The following is a 10,197-nucleotide window of genomic DNA, read 5'->3' as shown; positions in this document are numbered from 1 at the left end:
CATAATGCAAGACATAATTGATTGATGAAATCAACACATAATGATTAAATGAAAAGAAAGAGATATATGGTATGGACTAGCCTTGTCATGTGGAACAGCCGGCCAGGAGCTTATGCCTGGGACAGCCCGCCAGGAGCTTATGCCTGGGACAGCCCCCACTGGCTTACAGGTGGATCAGCCGGCCAGGAGCTCATGCCTGGGACAGCCCGCCAGGAGCTTATGCCTGGGACAGCCTCTCACGGGCTTTGGTACGTGGGACAGCCGGCCAGGAGCTCATCCTGGGACAGTCTTGAAAGACTTTTTAAAGTGGATTCGATCCGGATGATGACTGAGGTATAGACTTGGATAGTCCAGAGCCAGCAAGAAAAGGTTAAAAATCATATGATTATGAAAGGAGAAATGAAAGATAAGATATGAAACAATTGTTGAACAAAAGTGTTTCACCGGTTAACATATGATGATGCATCTATTTTGACAAGACAGAAAATTTATGAATGTTTGCATTATTCTGGACATTGAACATGAGATTTTATATTTTATTGCTTATCCTTATTTTCAGACTATATTACTATATCAGTGTGATATGGGAATTCTTACTGGGCTGTAAAGCTCACACCCCTTCATCTTTCTTTTTCTTCTCAGAGTTGCAGGATGACTTAGATTGGCTATGGCTTGGATTTACGGGTGAGCAGAAGGATAAATAGAGTGTCATAGTATCTGATCAGAGAATTGGAGGAATGTTAATTGTTATTATGCAAGTTTTATGAATTACTGTTGAAATTAAATATTATGGTTGATAAGATTGTAATGATTTATTTTGGCCTTGCATATTCTTTAGGGCTTGCTCTAAGGAGTGTGCGGCCATCACGTATCCGATCCGGGTGTTGGGTTCGGGGCGTGACACTTAGAACTCTTCTTCTCCATCAGAATCGAAGAAAAGACTCTGACCGCGAGTCTTTCTCCCTGTGTTCAGCATATGAGCAGTGGCCCAGGTGGCCATTCTAGGGCCTCTGGACCAGGCCCGAAAAGGAAACAGCCCTTGCATGCATCAACTTGACGCATGATGTCTATAAGCATATATTGGGACTGTAAATTTGCACACATTCTCCACACCCGTGCAAAGGAATATATGAACCATAATCTCATCAACAACCACAGACTAACATGCAGGAGTGCATCCCGCTTTGATAGTCAGATTAAGTAGCACCAGCAAAGCTGAAAGGGGAAAAACTATTCTTTCAGCAAGAAGACTGAAGAACAGGATAAACCAAAGAACAAATCTAAACATGATCAACAGACGATGTAGTAGCATTACAGAAATTTCAGCAAAGCATCAGCCTTCAAAGTAGCGCACTCCAAACTTGTACATGTACCAACTAGCATATTTAGACAACAATATATATATATATATATATATATATAAAGAGAGAGAGAGAGAGAGATGCAAAAACAATATCCCGAAAGAACATCTAAAAGCACTTGCTGTGAACAATGGCCAGTGCAGACTCATCATATTCTGCCTTTCATATCCACATCTGCAATGCATTTAGAATAAAAGGGCAAGCAAAGGAAACCATCAGAAGAGAAGGAAAATAAGGCACCAAGGCAGATCCAAAATAGGGGACAAAAGACAAATGATGATGGTTCACCTGCTGGAATGTGCTAAGAGAAGCCAAGACGGAACCTCCAATCCACACACTATACTTACTTTCAGGTGGTGCCATCACCTTGATCTTCATGCTGCTAGGAGCAAGTGCGGTGATCTCTTTGCTCATACAGTCAGCAATGCCCGGGAACACGGTGGACCCTCCACTAAGCACAATGTTCCCATACAAGTCCTTCCTGATATCTACGTCACACTTCATGGTAGAATTGTAGGTAGTCTCATGGGTACCAGGGGTTTCCATACAATGAGAGCAGGCTGGAAGAGCACCTCAGAGCACCTGAAGCGCTCAGCCCCATTGAGAGCAGGCTGGAAGTGTAATAACCCAGATATAAAAAAAAAAAAAGAAAAGGAGAAAACAGAGGATATCGGAAGGAAGAAGACTCCCGTTAAGAGTCTTCTTCCCACCGTGAAAAGGAGAGGGGGAATCCGAGTAAAAAATGGATTCCTCCTCTATAAAACCCCCTTTCCCCTCCCTTTAGGTCTTTATCATGGGATTTTGAGAGATTATTAAGAGTTTAGAGGGATTTTTCCAAGAGGATCCATGGGTTCTTAGATGGGAAAAAGGGGTTCGCCGGAGCTCTTCTCAACCGCCGGAGCAAGGTAAGCCCCTCCCCTTCTTCCTCTCCCTCTTCCCTTTCTCCCCTGGCCCAAAGCCTCGCCGCCGGCTACCGTCTTTGCCGAAAATCAGTCGCAAAAGAATCTCCTATTTTCTGAATCTTCCTTTGATTTTTGCCGGCCGAACCTTGCCGTCGGTCGTCCATTGCCTACCGCCGTCTCCACCTGTTGCCGGATCTCCGGCCAAGCCTCCAAAGCCCGAGCCACCGAGGGGGGGACCTCACGGTCTTCCCCTGTTTCAGCCAAGGGTGGCCGCGGGAAGAAAAGAAGGAAGGAAGAAGAAGAAGAAGAAAAGAAAAGAAAAGAAAAAGGAAAAAGAAAAAAAAAAAAGAAAAGAAAAAGGAAAAAGAAAAAGAAAAAAAAATAAAAATAAAAATAAAATAAAATAAAATAAGAAGAAGAAGGAGAAAATTTTCCTCTCTCTCCTTTCTCTCTTCTTTCTCTCTCCTCTCTATCTCCTCTCTCTACCTTCTCTCTCTATATTTTATCTCTCTAGATTCTCTCTCTAGACTTTTCTCTCTCTTTACGAATTTTGTCTCTCTAAGATCTTTTCTTCCTCTCTGATTGCATCATGAACCCTAGAATAAACTTGAAGATGAAAATAAGATGATTTGAGATTGCTCCGAAATTTGTGCGGTAGATCTGATCCCAGCTGATATTATTCAAAATTGTAACACTTGATTCATTTTAAGTCACCCTGATAGGACCTCTGATGGTCTCGACCATGATTACCTCATCTGAAGGATACGAAGGTTTCTCCCTCCACTTTCTCTCTCTAGAATTTTCTCTCTCTTTATAAATTTTCTCTCTCTGGAAGTCTTATGGATCAGTGGAAGATCCAGATACATAGACAAGTCCTAATTTTGGTTAATCCTAAGAGAGGTCCTCGATCTGTGTTATTAGGATCAATTATCGATAATTTTTTTTATATATGATTTTTATATTGATCAGGGTTATGAAGAGATGATTGTCTACATATGATATCAAGTGGAATATTTTGTTAAAGAAATTCATAAATTAAAGAAGAACATTGATTTCTGTGCTTGAATCAGTCATCAGTAAAGATAAAAATCCCTATACATGATCACTATTATATATATGCTATTTTACTGTTGGTCTTGCATCGTTGGTTTTGCATCGTCGGATTTGAGATCGATGAATTTGTTATATCTGAGACACTATTATTTATTTATGTGATTTTGAGCATGAGTATGTTATATCAATATATATGTATCAGCGATTGATGGCATGATTATATGGGTATGACATATTTATTACATTGTAAAATTTGAATTGATTAATGAAGTCAAATATTTTAATTTCATGAAAATGAAAAGAAAGAGAAATATGGTTTGGACTGACCTTGTCATGTGGAATAACTTGCCAGGAGCTTATGCCTGGGACAGCCCCCACAGGCTTATGTGTGGAAGAATCTGATCTGAGAAAGATCATGAAGAATCTGATCCGAGGAAGATCATGAAGAATCTGATCTGAGAAAGATCATGAATGATTTGATCCGAGAAAGATCATGGTCACTTTGATCCGAGAAAGATCATGAATATTTTGATCCGAAGATGATCATAGAAATCGATCCGAATAAAAGATCGTCGCATGATCCTGGTAGTCCAAAGCCAAAGCCAAAGCCAAAGCTAAAGCTAAAGCCAAAAAGAAAGGATTAAAGATGATGTGATAATAGAAGAAAATAGAAAGATAAGACATGAAACAATCGTTGAATAAAATTGTTTCACTGATTTAACATATGATGATGCATCTCTTTTGATAAAACAGATAATCTATAAATGTTTGCAGTATTCTGGACAGTGAACATTGACTTTTATGTGTTATTGCTTATCTTTATTTTCAGATTATATTATTATATTGATGTGATATGAGAATTCTTACTGGGCTGTAAAGCTCACACCCCTTCATTTTCTTTTTCTTCTCAGAGTTACAAGATGTCCATGGTTGGCTATGGTATGGATTTGTGAGTGAGCGAATGCATAGATAGAGTACCGTTGATACCTGATCAGAGGATTGAAGGAATGTTAATTGTAATTATGTAAGTTTTATGAATTATTATTGAAATTAAATATTATGGTTGATAAGGTTGTAATGATTTATTTTGGCCTTGCATATTCTTTAGGGCTTGCTCTAAGGAGTGTGCGGCTATCACGTATCCGACCCGGGTGTTGGGTTCGGGGCGTGACAGAATGGCCGGTATCAGAGCTCAGGTTATGATCATTAAGGATTATAATATAAGTGATTTAAATATTACAGAGTAATAATAGAGCTTAGGTTATGATCATTGGAGATTACGATATAAATAATTAGGATGTGATAGAATAATATCAGAGCTTAGGTTTAAGTTCACTAAGATTATGAAGTGATATCAAAACTTTATGTAAGATCAATAGGATGTGACAGAGTGATATCTGAGCTTAGAGCTTAGGTTATGTTCATTTGGAGACAATGATACAAGTGATTAAGATATGACAGAACAATACTAGAGCCCAAGTTTAAGGTCACTAGGGATTGTCATATAAGTGATATCAAAATTTTGGGATTATAATCAATAGAGTATGATTGATAATATCAGAGTTTAAGATTATGATCATTAAGGATGTAATAGAATGATATTACAATATAGGTTATGATCATTAGAGAATATGATTTAAGTGGTATTTGAGTTTAAAGTTATAATTATTCAGAATTATAATTTTAGTAATATCTAAACTTAGGTTATGATCATGAGGAACATGATAGGTATAAAAGAGAAGATTCAATATTTAGATTTTGAATCAATAGATATTAAGATAAAATTTATGTATAAGTGGCATATGTTATCTATAATAAAATTGACGAGTTATATCTTAGATTTCAATTAGTAAGATTGACCTAAGTATGAAAAGAGTTGACCTTGGAATAAAGTGGGAGGTATTGATAAGATATGTTGAGTATACTAGAGGATTTTGGAATGTAAAACTTATATGATTGAAGATCATGATAATTTTTTTTAATTTCGATGATAATTGTCTGAGCATTATGAATTTTGGACTTATCAAAGAAAGTTAATTAGGGTATGGTCTAAGAAGAAATTACATCATATGAGAGAGAAATATTTTTTTTTTTTGAACACTGAACCTATAAGAGGTCATATATGAAACCCAATCTTAGATAAATATATATATATATATATACTTAAATTTTATTATGAGAATATGAGATACACATCTTGATGAAATTTTTGGTTACTCAAAATATCATATTCTGAATATGATTCCTTGATCTTTCAAGTTGCATTGAATTTCAAGTCAATAGTTTATTTTTCTAAGTGGATCAAAAGTATTTTGATATTGTTGTTAAATTAAAGAAGAAAATTTATTTTGTCAAAGTATGATATACAGGTTATGATGAAATCCTTAATAATTCGTATTACTATCTTTGGATTAGAATTTTTTAAATTTTTTGTGATTATTGAAGATGGTGAAGTGTATTAATTATTCAAGTCAAAGTTTAGATATATTTTTTAAATTGAACTAGGACATCTTGCTAGTGTTAAATTTTGAATGACTTATACAAGGGACAAGATTTTCTATGGATTTATCGATTAATATTAAGGATTGTGATGAAGAGAGCTTTATAAGAAATAATCAAGTTGATTCTACTCATAAGGATGTTGGCTTGAGTTCTTTTAGTTGTCAAGATAGAATTAATTCTTTTAAAAAGGAAGATTGATTTAGAAATTATTTAAATGATTGTAAGGTAAATCTAAGATTAACTCCAATCGATTCTAGACATGTTGGATTCTTGAAGAGTGATGAAACTTATGCAATGATTTCAAACATAGAAAGTGGATCAAGATTAATTTTATATGCTATACCCAAAGGTAGTAAAGATAAAGAAACTTAAAATTTTGTCCTAAGTCTTATATGAAATTTGAAGGTTAGATCTATTCTGGATTGATCTAACATATAAGGATATTTATCTTTGATAGACTTATATAATTTGGTAAGTTGAGATCAGAGTACGCAGCAAAAGTGTAATGGTCTAAATTGATTAGAAATATTAATCTTTTAAATCAAAAGATATTATGATGGAATACATTAAGTTGTAAATAAGGAAGGATTTTATTGATAATGAAAGGATGCTATAAATTTTGATCTAATCTGATCATAGCCGGATAATTTTGTCAGTAGTTTGCTTCATTGTAGATAATACCAAGAAATTTTAGATATCTCAAGTTTATTAAAAATTTGATAGTTCTGATATTAGTTCAAACTTAGAATGTCCTGACATAGATCTCATATTTTTTTTAAAATTTAATATTGTTACTCAAACTGATATAAAAGATTGAAGTTTTCTTAAGATGAGAGTCTATATATAAAATTTGTTGGAAAATCAAGTGAAGAAAGAAATCGATGATTGTGAAGAGTGCCCGATGTTTGATCTTTATTTATTTTTCTATCAAGGGTAGTCTGAGATAATTATGAATTTTGAGTGAAATGTATTAGACAAATAATGGTAGTATATTAATACAAGTCCAAAATATTACAGTTCTTCAAAAAGTTAAGAAATCAATAAGAAAGGATGAGTTTGAGATTTCAAATAATTTTTGTTATAACAAGATCATGAGAAATAAATAATATATATGACATTATCGTAAGTTTGAGAATGATATGAAGAATGTATACTTTGAAATAGGTATCTCAAACGACATAACCTAATTTCGAAGACGAAATTATTTTAAGGAGGGGAGAATGTAATAACCCAGATATAAAAAAAAAAGGAGAAAACAGAGGATATCAGAAGGAAGAAGACACCCGTTGAGAGTCTTCTTCCCACCGTGAAAAGGAGAGGGAGAATCCGAGTAAAAAATGGATTCCTCCTCTATAAAACTCCCTTTCCCCTCCCTTTAGGTCTTTATCACAGGATTTTGAGAGATTATTAAGAGTTTAGAGGGATTTTTCCAAGAGGATCCGTGGGTTCTTAGATGGGAAAAAGGGGTTCGTCGGAGCTCTTCTCAACCGCCGGAGCAAGGTAAGCCCCTCCCCTTCTTCCTCTCCCTCTTCCCTTTCTCCCTTGGCCCAAAGCCTCACCGCCGGCCACCGTCTTTGCCGAAAATCAGTCACAAAAGAATCTCCTATTTTCTGAATCTTCCTTTAATTTTTGCTGGCCGAACCTTGCCGCCGGCCGTCCATTGCCCACCGCCGTCTCCACCTGTTGCCGGATCTCCGGCCAAGCCGCCAGAGCCCGAGCCACCGAGGGGGGGGACCTCACGGTCTTCCCCTGTTTCAGCCAAGGGTGGCCGCGGGAAGAAAAGAAGGAAGGAAGAAGAAGAAGAAAAGAAAAGAAAAGAAAAAGGAAAAAAAAAAAGAAAAGAAAAAGGAAAAAGAAAAAAAAATAAAAATAAAAATAAAATAAAATAAAATAAGAAGAAGAAGGAGAAAATTTTCCTCTCTCTCCTTTCTCTCTTCTTTCTCTCTCCTCTCTATCTCCTCTCTCTACCTTCTCTCTCTACATTTTCTCTCTCTAGATTCTCTCTCTAGACTTTCTCTCTCTTTATGGATTTTATCTCTCTAGGATCTTTTCTTTCTCTCTAATTGCATCATGAACCCTAGAATAAACTTGAAGATGAAAATAAGATGATTTGAGATTGCTCCGAAATTTATGCGGTAGATCTGATCCCAGCTGATACTATTCAAAATTGTAACACTTGATTCATTTTAAGTCACCCTGATAGGACCTCTGATGGTCTCGACCATGATTGCCTCATCTGAAGGATACGAAGGTTTCTCTCTCCACTTTCTCTCTCTACTTTCTCTCTCTAGAATTTTCTCTCTCTTCATGAATTTTCTCTCTCTGAAAGTCTTATGGATCAGTGGAAGATCCAGATACATAGACAAGTCTTAATTTTGGTTAATCCTAAGAGAGGTCCTCGATCTGTGTTATTAAGATCAATTATCGGTAATTTTCGTTATATATGATTTTTATATTGATCAGGGTTATGAAGAGATGATTGTCTGCATATGATATCAAGTAGAATATTTTGTTAAAAAAATTCATAAATTAAAAAAGAACATTGATTTCTGTGCTTGGATCAGTCATCGGTAAAGGTAAGAATCCCTGTACATGATCACTATTATATATATGCTATTTTATTGTTGGTCTTGCATCGTTGGTTTTGCATCGTCGGATTTGAGATCGATGAATTTGTTATATCTGAGACACTGTTATTTATTTATGTGATTTTGAGCATGAGTATGTTATATCAATACATATGTATCAGCAATTGATGGTATGATTATATGGGTATGACATATTTATTACATTGCAAAATTTGAATTGATTAATGAAGTCAAATATTTTAATTTCATGAAAATGAAAAGAAAGAGAAATATGGTTTGGACTGGCCTTGTCATGTGGAATAACTTGCCAGGAGCTTATGCCTGGGACAGCCCCCACAGGCTTATGTGTGGAAGAATATGATCTGAGAAAGATCATGAAGAATCTGATCCGAGGAAGATCATGAAGAATCTGATCCGAGAAAGATCATGAATGATTTGATCCAAGAAAGATCATGGCCACTTTGATCCGAGAAAGATCATGAATATTTCGATCCGAGGAAGATCACAGAAATCGATCCGAATAAAAGATCGTCGCATGATCCTGGTAGTCCAAAGCCAAAGCCAAAGCTAAAGCTAAAGCCAAAAAGAAAGGATTAAAGATGATGTGATAATAGAAGAAAATAGAAAGATAAGATATGAAACAATCGTTGAATAAAATTGTTTCACTTATTTAACATATGATGATGCATCTCTTTTGATAAAATAGATAATCTATAAATGTTTGCAGTATTCTGGACAGTGAACATTGACTTTTATGTGTTATTGCTTATCTTTATTTTCAGATTATATTATTATATTGGTGTGATATGGGAATTCTTACTGGGCTGTAAAGCTCACACCCCTTTATTTTCTTTTTCTTCTCAGAGTTACAAGATGTCCATGGTTGGCTATGGTATGGATTTGTGAGTGAGCGAATGCATAGATAGAGTACCGTTGATACCTGATCAGAGGATTTAAGGAATGTTAATTGTAATTATGCAAGTTTTATGAATTATTATTGAAATTAAATATTATGGTTGATAAGGTTGTAATGATTTATTTTGGCCTTGCATATTCTTTAGGGCTTGCTCTAAGGAGTGTGCGGCTATCACGTATCCGACCCGGGTATTGGGTTCGGGGCGTGACAGGAAGAGCACCTCAGGGCACCTCAAACGCTCAGCCCCAATGATGATGACCTGGCCATCAGGTAGCTCACAGCTTTTCTCAACTGCCGAGCTGCTCTTGGCAGTCTCGAGCTCTTGCTCATACTCAAGGGCTACATAAGCAAGCTTCTCTTTTATGTCACGAACAATTTCCTGCTCGGCTGTGGTAGTGCAAGTATTTCAGTCAAAATCTTCATCAATGCATCCGTCAGATCTCTACCAGCAAGATCAAAGATCGGGACTGTGTGGCTGACACTATCATCAGAGTCCCGCACAATACTTGTTGGGTGGATGTCTGACCAGGACATTATCTCTCAAGATCTTTTCAATACCGCACGATACAGCAGAAAGAACTAAGAAATAAAACAGAAAACAATCAAAATACGTGGATCAGCCAAAAAAGGACTAACATCCACGGGGCATTCAAACTTTACTATGAAAAAGAAATATTACAAGAGGAGATCTCATTCTCAACCCTTGTACACCCAATTTCTCTCTCATAGAAAGTTCTTCCTCACAAAAGCTCTCTCTGGGAAGATCCTCCTAAACTCCTGAAGCGACTGCTGTCCCGAAGCCTCCTGCTCTTTAATCTTCTCAGCGCCGCATCCCTCTCTCTTCTTCATGGATTTGGGTTTCCCACACCGCACGA

At 36.2% G+C, this 10,197-nt stretch overlaps 1 pseudogene; it reads right to left on the bottom strand.

Moving 5' to 3' along the window:
• Window positions 1-1,469: 1,469 nt before the first annotated feature.
• Window positions 1,470-9,745, bottom strand: LOC105037417 (actin-7-like; annotated as a pseudogene).
• Window positions 9,746-10,197: the final 452 nt, after the last annotated feature.

The sequence above is a fragment of the Elaeis guineensis genome, chromosome 12, assembly GCF_000442705.2.
Source record: "Elaeis guineensis isolate ETL-2024a chromosome 12, EG11, whole genome shotgun sequence".
NCBI lineage: Eukaryota > Viridiplantae > Streptophyta > Magnoliopsida > Arecales > Arecaceae > Elaeis > Elaeis guineensis.
The sequence above is the reverse complement of the archived record's forward strand: the minus strand, read 5'-3'. Positions and strand labels throughout refer to the sequence as shown.